Source organism: Doryrhamphus excisus, linkage group LG11, assembly GCF_037039965.1.
Source record: "Doryrhamphus excisus strain RoL-2023G ecotype Guam linkage group LG11, RoL_Dexc_Guam_v1.1, whole genome shotgun sequence".
In the NCBI taxonomy this organism is placed as follows: domain Eukaryota; kingdom Metazoa; phylum Chordata; class Actinopteri; order Syngnathiformes; family Syngnathidae; genus Doryrhamphus; species Doryrhamphus excisus.
Genome location: NC_136367.1, coordinates 19,736,791 through 19,752,394, shown reverse-complemented (window position 1 = coordinate 19,752,394; position 15,604 = coordinate 19,736,791). Strand labels below are relative to the sequence as shown.

The following is a 15,604-nucleotide window of genomic DNA, read 5'->3' as shown; positions in this document are numbered from 1 at the left end:
GCAGTAATCACTGTGGAAGCTGCCATGTAATTATCATGTGTGAGGTTAAGGACAGTCCTACACGCTAATTACAACCTCAAGACCTGAAACTGAGAAAAATACTACAAAGTGGGATTTTTGGTAATGGTGGTTTATTTTGAAGCGGCTTATGAAAATGACAATAAAGCACATACGGTTACCCTGAAACAATGAAACATGGCTGAAAAGTATTAGGAAGAAGCACAACTGATTTAATCCTCTCTTTGCCGCATCTCGGCAATTACTGACATATATACTGATTATATCTTTAGAGCGCACAGAAAGGGTCATGTCTCAAATGCTGATTGTGGATGAAATTTCAACACCCCCCCCCCCCCCAAACCCCCTCCAAGAAGTGTGGTTTTCTTTTAAGGATAGGTTTGAAAATGAATGGGGAAAAAGGACAAAGTACAAAGCCAAATATGTACCACTTCCACACAGAATGGGAGGAGAACTGTTCGTTCTTTCTTTTTATTTTAATTGGTTTTATTTTTTTATACTTTTATTGCTTTGCTTCTTGTTTTTAATATCTATTTTACTATTTTATTTCTTAAATGATCTTTTAGTTTTGGATTATTACTTTTTATTTTACTAGTCTGTGCAACACAAATTATAAAATGTGCTATATAAATGAAGTGGATTGGATTGGAACTGTTGGATGTCATGTCGGAATTTTTTATTTTTTCTCTCTCTCTCTGCAACTTTAAGTGTACTACTGGTTACTACTTTTTTGTCGAAATTTTCATCCCTCCATCATCAATTCATTAGTTTTTTAAAAATGCCTTACAGCGAGTGAAGGATATTCTAAGCGTGATGTAGCAAGGGATGAGGGATGATGCAGTCTTATTGAAATATATAGAACTTCTTAATATATTTACAGGTGTTGCTTTGCCGATTTTTATGCAGTTTAAGTCATAATTGTGAGAAATATTTTTTCTTCCCTGCAACCACATGAGTTAACATATGCTAGTCGCTGATGGTGTTCTCATGTTTTGGTTGACAAAAATGTAATGTTTGCGCTTGAAGTGGAACAGCAACGAATGTGAGTACTTCAAACGTTCAATGTGACTTCCTGTCACTTAGAATTAACGCTTACAATGTGAGCTTTAAAAGCAACACTTCTTAAAACCGTATCGTGTACCAGCTTATGTCAGCACTGAGTACAGTAGCTCCTCCCCAAACCGTGAATGGAATAAGCAGTATGGAAAATAAACAGATATTTATTCATGTACATTTACAAAAACATCAATGGCTAATTCTTTTTTTCTTGGTCATTTCTAGAAAGAGAAAATCATTAGTCGGTGTGTTGTGTTGCTGCGGCGGGAGGGCAGATGTGTTTCACGGTTGACTAAACCATTTTGGGATTTTTGTCAACACAGCTTCAGACTCTCAAACCAAACAATGAGTTTTGGGAGAACGGGCGACCAGGAGAGCATCCCTCCTCGTCTCTTTTTGCTTCACCACTAAGCATTCTGAAATGAGATCATGTTGTCTAATCATTAGATTTAAAAGAAAGATTTGCTGTTTAATATTGATCCACCCTAAATTCAAATGAGTTAACTCAATTTGCAGATTGCAGTGTTACATACGCACAAAGGACTGTAAGGGAATCGATGGGAGAACAAGCTAAGATGTTCATGATGCTGGTTTATGTTAGATATAGTACAACACTTACCCTTGATGATAGTTGCCATTTAGAAATCCACCACTGGTAATGAGACAGTTGTGTCATTTTAGTTCAAAATGCCAAACTATTCCTTTGTACGTGAATACTTCAGAAGGTCCGCAAACTTTAAGCAAGCAGGTGACCAAAAACTGCTCTATAATTAACACCGAGAGACCCACCTTTCAGATCACCAACCGAGGCTTTTTCATGTATTTTAATTAATTTGCTAATTCAGTGGGAGAAAAAAAAAAATATATATATATAAGCTGCACATCCACCTCCCAAAGTATGATGGTGCCACAAGTTCCATGGCGTTATGAAAAGGGGTACACGGGCTGCTTTGAGGTGCTCAACTCACACAGGGAGTGCAAATATCAAACAACGTTATGATGACACCGAAAAAAGTGTTTTCATGTCATGCTGTTAGAAGCCTGTCCATGCGGTGTCTAAAGTTTATTTTTCACATCTAAGCTCAAAATGTTCTATCATCTTAACCTCGGGAGAGGTATCGGCGCTACTGCAATTCAACGCAATTCGATTATGATGAAGTGTTGATTCATAACAAACGTTATCATAGTATACTTTTCATATGAAGTCAACACTTTGATTTTTACACAGGCTTTGCTACACAAAGGAGAAAAATACTAATCATCATCATGTTCCAAAATTGAACTACCCAATTTCATTTTCCTTCTGGGCTGACCAATCAAAATTTGAAAAATGAGGAATTTTCCTCTGAGATTGGTGCCAGTTGATTAAAAATTGAATAAATAACGTGATTATTTTATTGTCAAATCTCACACTGCATGCAAAGAGGTAATTAAGTCGTTACCGCTGAGAGTGATAGGAATAATTGGATTGCACTCGGTCAAACTTTCTAGTTTCAGTGTGTTCTCGCGTGCAGGGATTCCCAGCAGGAAAGGTGAACCCATTTAACCCTTACAATTTGGAAACAGTGATTCTTTCTCCGCTTGCCACCTGACAGACAACAGTCGGTGCATTTTCATGCGCTAAAAAGAGAATTATTGCAAGAAGAAACGTCACATGAAGACGCAGGCTATTCAGTTTGGAAACCCTGTTCCTCCTGCATTAAAAAAACATTTCATCGATTGATCAACAGAGCGAGCTTTCTCTGATAGCGGAAGTCTCTGTGGAGAACTGAAAGTGCAGCATTGACAACAATCCATTCACAAGACGAGAAGACAACGCAAAAAGGAGAAGGGCATTTTTACATAAAGAATGAGACAATTTAAAGCTATAGAACAGGGGTCTCAAACTCAATTTACCTGGGGGCCACTGGAGCTAGGGTCTGGGCGAGGCTGGATCGCATCAGGTTTTCCAAAAAAAAAAAAAAACGCATTTATTAAAAACAGAAAAATGAATAACCTTTGCTTTGGTTCCGATTTTCTACAAGAAAAGCTCTGATAAAACATTCCACTGTTCTCAAATATATTATTTTTTTAGTTTTCTACACAAAATAAGAAATAAAAAAAATAAACAAATCAAGAATAAAAAAGCAATCAGTAATAAATAAATATAATAATAATAATAAAATGGCAAATAATAAGAACTTAAGAAACCACATATGGTTAGACAAATTATTTTTTTTCAGATTAAAATGAACAAAGCATTATTAGAGCCCTGTAGACATGACAAAACACGACTATAGTCACATTTATACTTATTTTATTTACAACATATTGCGCAACTGCAGGGTCTTGAGACACATGCTAACTCGCAAACTAGAGAGCTAGCGACCTAAACGGTAGACTTCAACTTATTTCCTTTAAACTTAAATAGCCAAAAACTTACCACTTCCACACGGACAGGGAGGATAACTATTAACAGTTATTTAACCTTTAACATGAACATTAATCAAACGTAATCATTTTTTCTGGGTACATGATACCATACAGCATCCATATCAAACTTGCGCGGGCCGCACTAACTTTAAACTTTCATATCAAGGCGGGGGCCTCAAACTAGTGTCCTGCGGGCCACATTTGGCCCGCGGGGCGCGTGTTTGAGACCGCACGTATGAGCCTAAGCATGTTTGCCCTCTTCGTGGCTTCTTCCTCCACCTTGTTGAAAAACTTCCACAGCTAAACGAGCTGAAATGGCCAACATCGCCACCCAGAGTTTTGGAGTCACATGGACTTTGGCCAAGAACCCGACTCATGTGTGCATGTGTCAGACTTTGCGTAATACTGCATCAAGTCTAAAACCCAGAGTAGAAATATTTGCTTGGCTTGGCAATTATGTAATGGGAAGTTGCTCAAACACACACACACACACACAGGAAAACATGAACACAACTCAACAACTTTACTCGGTCCTCCATGGAAACTAACACACATCAAACAGTCGGCAGACTTGGAATAGCAGGACCGTGTCACTGCAAACAAACACACATTAACCACTGCGGTGTGTCTGTGTTTCTATGACGCCACAAGCGTCTCTTCATTCCTCCCACTTATGAGCAAAACATTCTGCATCGGTGTGTGTCTGTGTGTGTCTGTGTGTGTGTGAGGGTGGATGGAGGTGTGTGCGCCTTGTCAAGCAGCTCGACTTGTTTCCTTGTGGGATGTGTAATTTGTAACAAGTCTAGTATGAAGGGGGATGAAAAAACAAAGAAAAAACGAAGAGCAAGTTAAATCCTCATTAATAAATAAATGTTTTCTGGCAGTTCTTTAAGTTAAAAGAGGAACAACGTGACCTAAGGCCTACATGTGCATACTGAATATTTACTGCTCATATGTACCATCACAGAGGTTATACCTCAACAATGCTGGATTCCGCATACTGAATATTTACTGCTCATATTTACCATCACGGAGGTTAGGCCTTAACAATAAGTGCTCCATAATGAGCTTACAGTGTGGTGTGAAGTTCAAAGATGCACAAAAAGATTGGCCATCCTCCAGATCATATTGAACACTGAACATGCAGCCTTGGACAGCTGTGGATCTCCATAATGTTCTGATGCAGCTCTGTTGTAAAAACCTTCCAATCCCACAAGGCTTGGTCCCATTGAAGCCACAAATCACACACGAGCCGCCGTCCTGGAGGTGAGTACAAGGTGAGGGCTTTCTCAGAATCAGCTCGGGCTTAAATGTGAGCGGTTGGTCACCTTCGAGACCTTCAGGAATCGGTAGCAGAAATTCTTACATCTAATCTTCCCTGTCATATGTCTTCCCTGAGCCACAGCCAGAGTTCCTTTAATGGAAATCTGTCAATTTAAAAACCCATCCGTTCAGAACAATGGGAGAGTGGAAAAATACGGAAGAATGAGAAAGATGTGTGAAGGCTGCAAGCATTGACCGTTATTGCTCATAAGCTAGTGATGACCTTTTAAATGACATGAACAATTTGTGTTGACTCCAGTTTGGACCTCAGAAACAAGTTGTTCATCTTTCTGTGTGTGTTCTATGAAGAAATAAACCACACACACAATAAAGATGGTTGAAGGATTCCCTGGATGGAATCTGTCTATGAAGCGGTCACCAAAAACCCGTCAATCGTGTGCCACTAGTCGATCTTTGGGAATTTGCCGGTCGATCACGAGAATATCAGAAACAATATACACTACCGCTCAAAAGTTTGGGATCACTTGGAATTTTTTGGGCCAGTCTGAAATATGGCTTTTTCTTGGCAATCCTGCCATGAAGTCCAGCAGCCAGGTGACGACCTGTGAGGCGTTTGTGTCTTAAACTACACACTCTCAGATATTTTGTCTTTTTGCACAGTTGTGCATCGTTTTTCTGTCCTTGTTAGACCCAGTTTGTGCCGCTCTTTGAAGGGAGTAGTTAACAGCATGGTAAGAGATTTTAGTTGCAGTTTGGATTTTTTTCTAATCATCTATTATCCTTATAAAATGATTAACTTGGATTAGCACTTATATCAGGAGATTGATGACAGTTATTGATAGTAGGCCTCTATGCAAAAATGTAGATCCTTCTTTAAAAATCATCTGATTAATTTTAATTGTTTGTGAAATGGAAAAAAGTTGTTTGGGAAATGCATGAAAATTGTGTTTCTCTTTGGAAAACAAAGAAATTTGCAAGTGATCCCAAACTTTTGAGCGGTAGTGCATATTATTACCGTAAATTCCGCTACTTTTTTCTTGAAAATTTTAATCCTGTAGATTTTATTCCTTCAAACACATCTGTTTCTGGAAAAAAGTCACCCGTGGCTTACATCCCCGCCTTGACCTTGTGGTCCTGTACTCAAATGTCATGCCATCAAGCACCTTTCACACAGTCAGCAGGTACACAATCCCCTGAACATACGTATAGAATGGCGTCGAGCAAGATGACATAACAACATACCAAAACACAAAGCCATTCTGTCCATTCTTCTCCTACTCCTTTTCACCTACCATACCTGGCTGGCTGCCCTGTTGAAGTAAGAGAAGCTGAATGTAAATGGCGTTCTGTCCTGCGTCAGCCACATCTGAGCTGGGAATTGAGTATTAGTGGCCATTTTAAATCTCATTCACTGACGTACAAACATTCAACTCTGGAGACAAAACTATCAATACTGAGCTCTTCGGTATTCTCAGAGTGAAATTGTGTAATTGGCTGAGACAAATACAATAACCCAAGGGAATGGTTTCCCCTTTTAACAATGTTATTTGCCTGACCTTTATCCAAGAGTGAATATACATGACTGGCTTTGACCCACACAAGCTTGATGAGTTGGCATACTAATTCCTCACTGCATCCATTCTCATGAACGGACATAATTGACATGCACCGTCACTGATAAGCCACAGAATAACGTTAATCATGCAATGACAGTTATCAAGTGATTGACAGTATGGGTTTCAGGGGCGCACACAACCAACGAATGGATGCTGGATGGAGATGCAAGGTAATTGGAAGGCTAAAAAGTACTGTTGTATTTATTATATTGGTCCTCATTGGTTTCATACAAGTTTCAGGTCACGGATGAACCTTCATAGTATAAACACAATTGATTAGACTTTTCATTGACTCTGAACTTGTGCATTTTAGCCACGTTTGGAAGACATTGTTTGAACAAATAAATATGAAGGATGGCAACCCTGCCTTTGAACAGACATAAAATAAACTCAACAGAAAAGAAATACGTGACCAACACTGCTCATTCGTGCATTTCATCTTCCAATACAAGAGTCCACGGTCCATTAGCACTCACTAGCGCCGAAAGGAGCTATTTAAATTTGATGCTCACTTGCTGAAGAAGTAACATTCTCAACTAAGGTCAAAACTGTGAGGCAATTATAATTACCAGTCAAGGAGCACCAAGAGTCATCTGCACTGAAGTCTGTAGGGAGCAGAGTTGCAAATTGTTTTCTGCTGACCACAGACCTCATGAAACAAAACGCAGATTAGTGTTCAACATTTCCAGTGAAGCCGCGATAGTTGTGTGGATCGTATCCTACGCTTATTTACTACATTGTATGTGTGGGCGCTAGGAAAAAACATTAGATGTTTGCAATGGTTTGTATGTAAACACAAGTCTCTTCTGCTCTGAGTACATCCTGTTGGACTGAGTTCCCAAACGACGGTTGCCAAAGGTTGGGTCTGATGCGGCTCCCGTTAATGCCACCTGATCCAAAAACTACAATCCTCTGAAGTGATCTAGTCCAGTAATGGGCCATTGTACCATTTTGGTTCTTGGGGAACATATCCCAAAGCGATTACGAACTAACAAATTGCTGTCTTACATCTTTATCCAGATCCTTCTGTGTAGAACAAACAAACTGTGAACAAAACAATACCTTTCACACCTTTGGCAGAGGCATTCACGGCATAAAAATTCCAAATTCCTTTTACCTTAGCAGACACCAAAACAAATCCCACCACAGGGCTTCTGTTCCCGCTTCTCCTTCAATATTGAGATTGAATTAGATGCAGCGTTTCTAATTGTGAAACGTTTTGCCTTGGAGTTAGATACAAATAGACTACAACTGCGTTGTGTTACGTTTTAGTTTTAGCACACTCGCTGGAGCCTGAAGCCAAACTATTGGATGTTTTGAATTTGTTACACAGAATCAAGGACAATTCAAGAGTGATTTCTGTAAAAAGTGGATAAAAGTGGATGATAGTTGTTCTTCTGACTAACAGGGGACATGCTGTTGCCATGGTTGTGATTCTAAAAGGAGCAGCAAGTGGCGGGCGGCTATAAGAGACTATACAATCTCTGCTAAGCACACAATAACAGATGTTAAGCTTGGACTCATTCTTCTTTGTGATTCTCCGCCAGCTTCCACATGTGTTGGTTCCAATGAATGGTCCATTTGGGTTATTGATTGAGGACATTTTTAATTTAGATTTGGAGGAAATAGTGCATCATCCACGGTCCTTATACAAGACATACATGTCTTTCTCTTTTCTGTGCGTTCTGAAGATATAAAACCAGCAAAAAACTGGCAGCTAATTAATGCACACCCGCAATTAAAAACCCTTTCATTTTTTTCCCAATTCCGTTTTTTCCATTTACATTTTCGGAATTCAATTTTTTACATTTTGCATTTTTTCTACCAGCCTAGTATGTGTACGTTTTGGGTTAGTGACTAAAGTGTCCGTTAACTGAATGAAAAAATGCTTGTATTTATTGATGCAATACATCAATTGAGAAATGGATGAAGCCTAGCTAACTTTCTAATGTGATGTCAACCACCGTAGACGTTGCTACAAAAGCTTGTGTTGAAGAGCTTCCTTCCTTTCATAGCATCCAGATAAACACATTATTTATTGAAGTTGGCACCCTAACTCGCTTCTTAAAACCTCACACGCACAACATGGTCTGCCAGAGAGAAAGAAGACGTAGCAAGAAGGACCAGTGTTACCAATTTAGCGAGTATACATTTTGTGAATATTCAGAGCCTTCTGATTCTGTCGGCTTTTGCTCTCAGTGCCAGATATTTGTGAAGATGAAAATGAAAATTGAGTAAATGTGTTATTGACTAAATAGCTACTGAACAGTACAGCAAAGAACGTAATCTGTGGGTTGGAGTGTTTGGTAGAACCGTGTGATGTTGAAAGATTTGTATTGAAAAAAAGTCCAACTGACGACGCAAGCTTTGAATGAGAATGTGTATGGAAAGCTTTGTATGACAGTTTGAAAAAATACCGAGACAACCTTGTGTGAGTGAAGTGATTGACAGGCAGTGTGTGTAGGTGAGCAGAAGTAAAAAAAAGAATGCTTTGCAGGGTGTGAACCAGCTATCAAAAAACAAATACTGTAAGCACACACAGAGGCGAGAAGAGACTTGGAACGACTCATCACTAAAGCTCCTTAGTTCATTTAGCTAAGATGGATAAAATTTCAGCACAACCAAAGAAGATCGCAATACCAATGTATTGAAATTGAAAGATTACTTCCCACCAGAGGTTTTATGCAGTTTTTAATTTTTTTGTAGCCTAAAAGTGCAATATGTTCCCAAACAAACCACATACAAACCAGATAACATAAGACATAAAAGGAGCTGAGTGTAGCACTGAGTTCTGCCAAGGCACTTGTGTTCTCCAGCTAACACTAATGTCTTCCATTGTACATGTCAAAATAAATACAAATACACACGACCTTATCGTGGCTTGTGCTAGTGGGTTGGGATAGTAAACTCAGTCAGACACGTGAGCCAGAAAACCAGACGACAGCTAAATAAGGAATTTAATAGTCTCTGGCATTTAAAGAACTGTTTGTTTGGATCAACAGCATGCCACCTGTCATGCCAATTATTTTTCTAGCCAATGCCTAGCAGTGTGTAGACGCACCAACATCCTAGAGGAACCACCTATTTCTCAGTCAATTTTCTCAGACCAGCACAGGAAGACCAAAGTCAGACTAACCCCTGGACCGAGCCTCAATCCATGAAAGAACAGAGGATCCCAGCTTTCATCACAGTTAGAATTAATTGTGTTTTATTTGGATGTCTGGTAACTACTTCATATGGCTAAAAAAGAAGTGTGGTCATTGCCTTTATGCTATTTGGTGGTCAATTGTTATAAAAAAAAAGTCTGAACTCTGACCGGTTGAAGCAAATGTTCTTTGACCCTTTGGTGAGCCACCTGTTGGAGACCCTTGCTCTAATTGGACTTATTTTTGATAGTTGAAGACTCGCTGTAAAAACTGCATTGCAAATCCTGTCGCAGACTTCGGTGTTAAACATTGGGGTGGGCCGAATTAGAAAGCTAATGGGTTGTATTTGGCCCGAGGGCCATAGTTTGCCCACACCTGACCTAGACGCACATACATGTACAATGAAAAGCCTATGGACTTGCACCAACAAAGAGATGCAAAGCAGTTGAGATTCAGTTTCTTACTCAAGGGCATCTCTTTTCAAAGATTACATTTCCAGCAACCAGTCACGATTCCCATATTTTTGCCCTGAGCAAAACTGCCCAACCTAAGTCTAGTCCTTACAGACAAATCTGAATGCTGATGTGGTAGAGAATACATATAAAATCCACCAAGATTCCGAAGTAAACATCTCGGTATCATCAGCATGTAAACACACAAAAGACTGAAGTCTGTAAACACGCTGAGCACACAGACGATGAGCATAATGACTGCAACTGCCGTTCAGCCTTGCAACCAGTCTGACAAGTTTAGAAGCACGGCTGGCCAAACGGGACTGGGAGTCACCTGTGCATTTAGTCATGCAATAAACAATGCCAAGAGGACCCTTGAAAGTACTTCATTTCAATAGAATTCATCTGCAAAATGACTGTACTGCTGTAGTGCACTCAGGAGGAGTCCGAGGATCTTTCATTTCCTAGTCATTTTAAAAGTAGATGTCATATCTTCAGAATCACAGAACAACAGTACTGGATTTCAGGCTAGTTATCTTCATGGTGATGCTATTGATGCTATATCGTCCTTAGAAGCTATTCTGACTAATGAACGGACATTACCGCACCAATTTCATAACTTCATTGTTACCTGTGCATGTCATTTAATAACAACATTGTATTCCTTTAGCCCATTTCTAATACCGATATAGCATATTCTTCATCAGACACAATATTGGTCTGAGATGGGATTGAGCCAATCCAGTATCGGTAAGGGGTTCCAATACCAGCGTATCAGAAATTGCCAAAACCACTTGTGATAATTCCGATCCATGACCCACGTCTGTGCTTTAAGGTTATCAGCAAACATAACGAGAAGAATATCAGCAAACATAACCAAAAAAGTATCAGCACCACACTTGCATCGCAGCCATGTGGAATACTGTGGAATACTGTGGAATACCTGCGGAATACTTGAAACTGCAAAAGTGCCTAAGGACAATTCAGTAGTCACTCAACCTAACATGAATTTTTCTGGAATGTGGGAGGAAGCCGGAGTACCAGGGCCAATCATTAAAGCGTATTTTGAGGGATCGGACCCACGTCTGTGTTTAAGGCTATCAGCAAACATAGCGAGAAGAATACCAGCAAACATAACCAAAAGAGTATCAGCACCACATTTGAATCGCAGCCGTGTGGAATAATGTGGAATACTGTGGAATACCTGCGGAATACTTGAAACTGCAATAGTGTCTAAGGACAATTCAGTCGTCACTCAACCTAACATGAATTTTTCTGGAATGTGGGAGGAGGCCGGAGTACCAGGGCCAATCACACAAGCGTATTTTGAGGTCAAATGCTACAGTATGCAAAATCTTGGGAAAAAAAACATCAAAATATATGAGATGGAGAGACAAGCATTTTTACACGGCAGTAGGAAGAAACAACCTAAAAGATGTATCAGCCATCCCATTTCCCCACACAAACCAACTCTGTTGGAGGTTCCGCCTCATTGTGGAGAAGCTGAAATAAGCAAGGCACTGTGGGTATCGCTACACCACATCAAAGACAGCCAACAACACGATAACGCTCATCCTTGAGAGTCTGGGGGGTTGTTCAAAGGCAGCAGTCAAAACGAGAGCCAGGGAGTATACAACAGAAACAAGAACGAGGGGGGAAGAAAAGGAGAGGGGAACCTGCTGACTCACCGCATCAGACTATCTGAGCGACTGCTGCTGCTGGGGGGGGGGGGCTCCTTACCTCCCCTCCCCGCCCCATCTGAAAAACAGCAATGCTGTATAGAGATATCATTCTGAGGTGAGAAATAAAGCATGAAAGAGCGTCTCCTTTTTCCAAGCACCCTGACTGAATGGTGCAGTCAGGAAAAAGCTAGCGAGTAAGTACCGCTGCTGCCACTGAAGCCCTGATCAGGCACACAGCAACCGCATGAGCATCGAACACAACAGAGGGGTTATCCATGCTTAGTCTGCACTATTAAAGACCACATCCACACTCAATTAAATGTCCATGTATACTCACCTGGCACTTCATTAGGTAAATGCTCTGACACTCCCAGAGATGCTTTCTTTTAATAATGCCGTACTGTGGTATAGAAGTATGCTGCATCATACGCATTATGATTGCGTATTGCTTGTCTCGTGATGCTAACAAGGCTATTCCAAATTACGAAAATTATGCCATGAATCCTTTTCTAAACCAAAAGACTAATGCGGCATACTTGGCTGCGTTGGAAAGCTAACACCTACGCTCATGAGTATTAATGTAGTAATCACACGTACAAAATTTTTGGGCCGTGCAATTTTTGGCATAGTCACGTTTTGTTTTGTTTTTCTGTGGACAACGTAGTTGTGGCGACCATGAGGGAGTAAGAGCACAACATGCATGGATGATGGATGAAATATCTTGACAGCACCGATTACGTATGTAATCGTACGAAAGACTCGCTGCCATAATGACAGAGAATAAGAACAGGTAGCAGGAGGGTCCACTGTTGCCAATTAGTGACTTTGTTGATATATTTAGCCAGGAATCAAATCCCGATAGATAGTGAAAAATCTAGTAGAGACTTTTGGAGACGCTGACGTTCTTCCCAACGACCAGGGACTACTGCTGTTTTTTTATGTCAGAATTTAATTTGTAGTTTTAAACATAATTGTTTTGCTTTTTTAATCATTTTGTCTGCCACAACAGATTTCCTCTGTCCAAATCACCTGTTATTTACAGTCCTGTGGGAAAAACTGATCTTCCTACAAAGTTTTATCAATATGCATATTGGATTAAGTTATTAAATATGCAACACAGGTGCCCATGTAGGAAGGAAACATGAGAAAGGTTCAGGTAGGAGGAGCTCATTGGACACTTCATCCATGTCAGTTTGAATTGCAAATTCACACACAGGAACATGCATTCTCACACTAAAAGTCTCACTCTATGATACAGTATGAATACACCGCAAACGCCTGAGGCATTTTGCACCAAAAAGAAAGATCCAAAATATGTTTTTCTCTGGTATTTCTCCGGGTACTCCAGTTTCCTCTCACAATCCAACAACATGCTTGTTAGGTTCACTGGCGACTGTTCTTCTAGTTACATGTTGTGTTTATGGATATCGAGCAATTACCGTAGCAACACACGACCCGGCAACCCCCAGTACCCGGGAGGGGGTCCTGCTGTTATAAAAGGTTAAAGCCAGTTACTGAAGAGCGGAGGAGATGTGTGAGGTTTGTAGACTCCAATGCACGCAGACGAGGCTAGCATGACACAGCGGACACACACGTGTATCTGTGTGTTGTGTATCTGCTTAACAATCATAGTGAGATAAGATAACCTTTAAAAAATGAATATTATGATAAACACAAGATTGTCCATTCATGAATTAATTCAATTCGAGAGCCCTGAACTGAAGGCCAAGATAGTCAAGCTGTTACAGAAAGAAAGAGGAGACCGACTGCATGTTTTCATCATTTTTGCGTTTCTGTCAGCCCCCCCCCATACAAACCCATTGTGTGCTTATACTGGTTGCCAAACCAACCAATTAATGCAACTGAGTTGAGAGCACATATGTTGCACACCAACAGAAAACGGCGTTAACTCCCTCGTGTCCTCGGTCTAAGCCATCACAACGCGGTACGATGTATGTAAAAATAGGAACGGATACACGTCTTTAGGCTTTTTCCCGTCTGGATTCACCACAGTGAGTCAGGAGCACGTTTGATGTAGTTTACTTTTTACACCTGTTACCCATCCTGAAGTATTTCCCTGGCTGGGAATCAAACCTGCAGCATCTACACGTACAGTAAAAAAATCAATCAGAATTTCACTGGGATTGAAAAACAATGTGCATCCACTTGGTGCCGGATTTGGAAATACAGTAAAGTCTCGTTATATCGATATCGGTTAAAACGAATTACTACTTATTACGATACTATTTGCATTTCCCGGCAAATTTCTTTTAAGATATAATTAGCTCCGTTAGTAGGACACATGGTTATTATGATAATCCGGTTACTAGGATGCCCTTTTCATCTCCCGCCAGCCAATTTGGTCTGCTTATATCGATACAAAAGCAGCTTAAATCAATCTTTGCTTAAGGATTTCAATACCAAAAAAGAACACGGCGAACGGCTGCTTCCAGTCAACTTTATTTTTCACACTTCCACCACCAGAGTGCAGCACACACAGCGGAAAACACCCGTCCCTCGCGCCTACCCCTCCGGGTGGCAACACCTTCCCTATCAATAGTTCAGTGTGAATTATGTTCCGGGGTGAATTATGTCCCGGTAACCGGTAATCACTACAGCGTAAGTTTATTTTTATTTACTGTAGTACAAAATTTATTGTAGTACAAAAGCATGCTAGATACGCAATCCATGAACTCAAGGAGAAAATTACATGCCATATCAAAGATCCGCCCACTTTTAATGCAGTTCGGCGCAGGATCGGATATATGGATAGTCCGGTTATATCGGTATTTTTTCCAACTCCCGAGAATATCGATATAACGAGACTTTACTGTACTTGCATCCAGATGGGAATGGATTGCTGGTTAAAAATGACAGAACTATAGAACGTGTGTCAAACTGAGGCCTGGGGGCCAAATCGGGCTCACACTTCAGCTTCATTCGGACTGCGGTTTAAAAAAAGAGCATTGAGTTGACGCACAAAATCCACAAATATTCTTAATAAGTGTGCACTTTAACTCTTACACTCTGTACCAAATAACACCTTAAAGAGGCATATGACAGTCAAAGGTGATCATTTAACTACAGCAAAGCATGCTGGGAAATCTGCCCATTCCACAGATGCAAACAGTTGTAATATGATATTGGCTTGCAATTTCTGGTCACCGACCCCCCTGTGGAGTTCGCATGTTTTCCCCGGGTTTTCTCCGGGTACTCCGGTTTCCTCCCACATTCCAAAAACATGCTAGGTTAATTAGCGACTCCAAATTGTCCATAGGTATGAATGTGAGTATGAATGGTTGTTTGTCTATATGTGCCCTGTGATTGGCTGGCCACCAGTCCAGAGTGTACGCCGCCTCTCGCCCGAAGACAGCTGGGATAGGCTCCAGCACCCACCGCGACCCTCGTGAGGAAAAAGCGGTAGAAAATGAATGAATGAATGAATTTCTGGTCACGTGGCAGCGACGGGTCAGTGACGCCAAGCAGTTTTTCGGGTCACCCAGAATGCCATACCTTAGTGTGATTGTAGAAGCGATGTGTTAATATAGAACGTAAAATGAAAGAATCACAGAAAGGAAAGAATAATAAGTGATAAATAAGAAGGGAATCACATAAGTAAAAACAGCGTCTACATGTCTGAGCTTGTAGGAAAAACAGTCAATGGATTTTCACCTGTGAAAATTCAAAGCCATGGTATGCAGTGCATATGACCCAGTAGCAGTGTGTGTGTGTGTGTGTGTGTGTGTGTGTGAGGGTGTGTGTGTAATTACAAGTGGGTGTGTTTGACAGGCTTGGGCACACACCGAAACAGCTGATCAGCGAGGCTTACACACAACTTGGTTGTGACATAAGAAGCCAAGAATGAAGAGAGCCTTCCCAGCTTCTACTGCATGCACATGATGATAATAAACAACACAGAAGGCGCAGAAAAGACGCTC

The 15,604-nt window shown here is 40.6% G+C and overlaps 1 protein-coding gene across 1 annotated transcript in view; it reads right to left on the bottom strand.

Annotated features, from left to right (window-relative positions):
* Positions 1-15,604, bottom strand: part of LOC131099441 (uncharacterized) — a 53,764-nt gene that overhangs the window by 30,583 nt on the left and 7,577 nt on the right. The window lies entirely within an intron of this gene.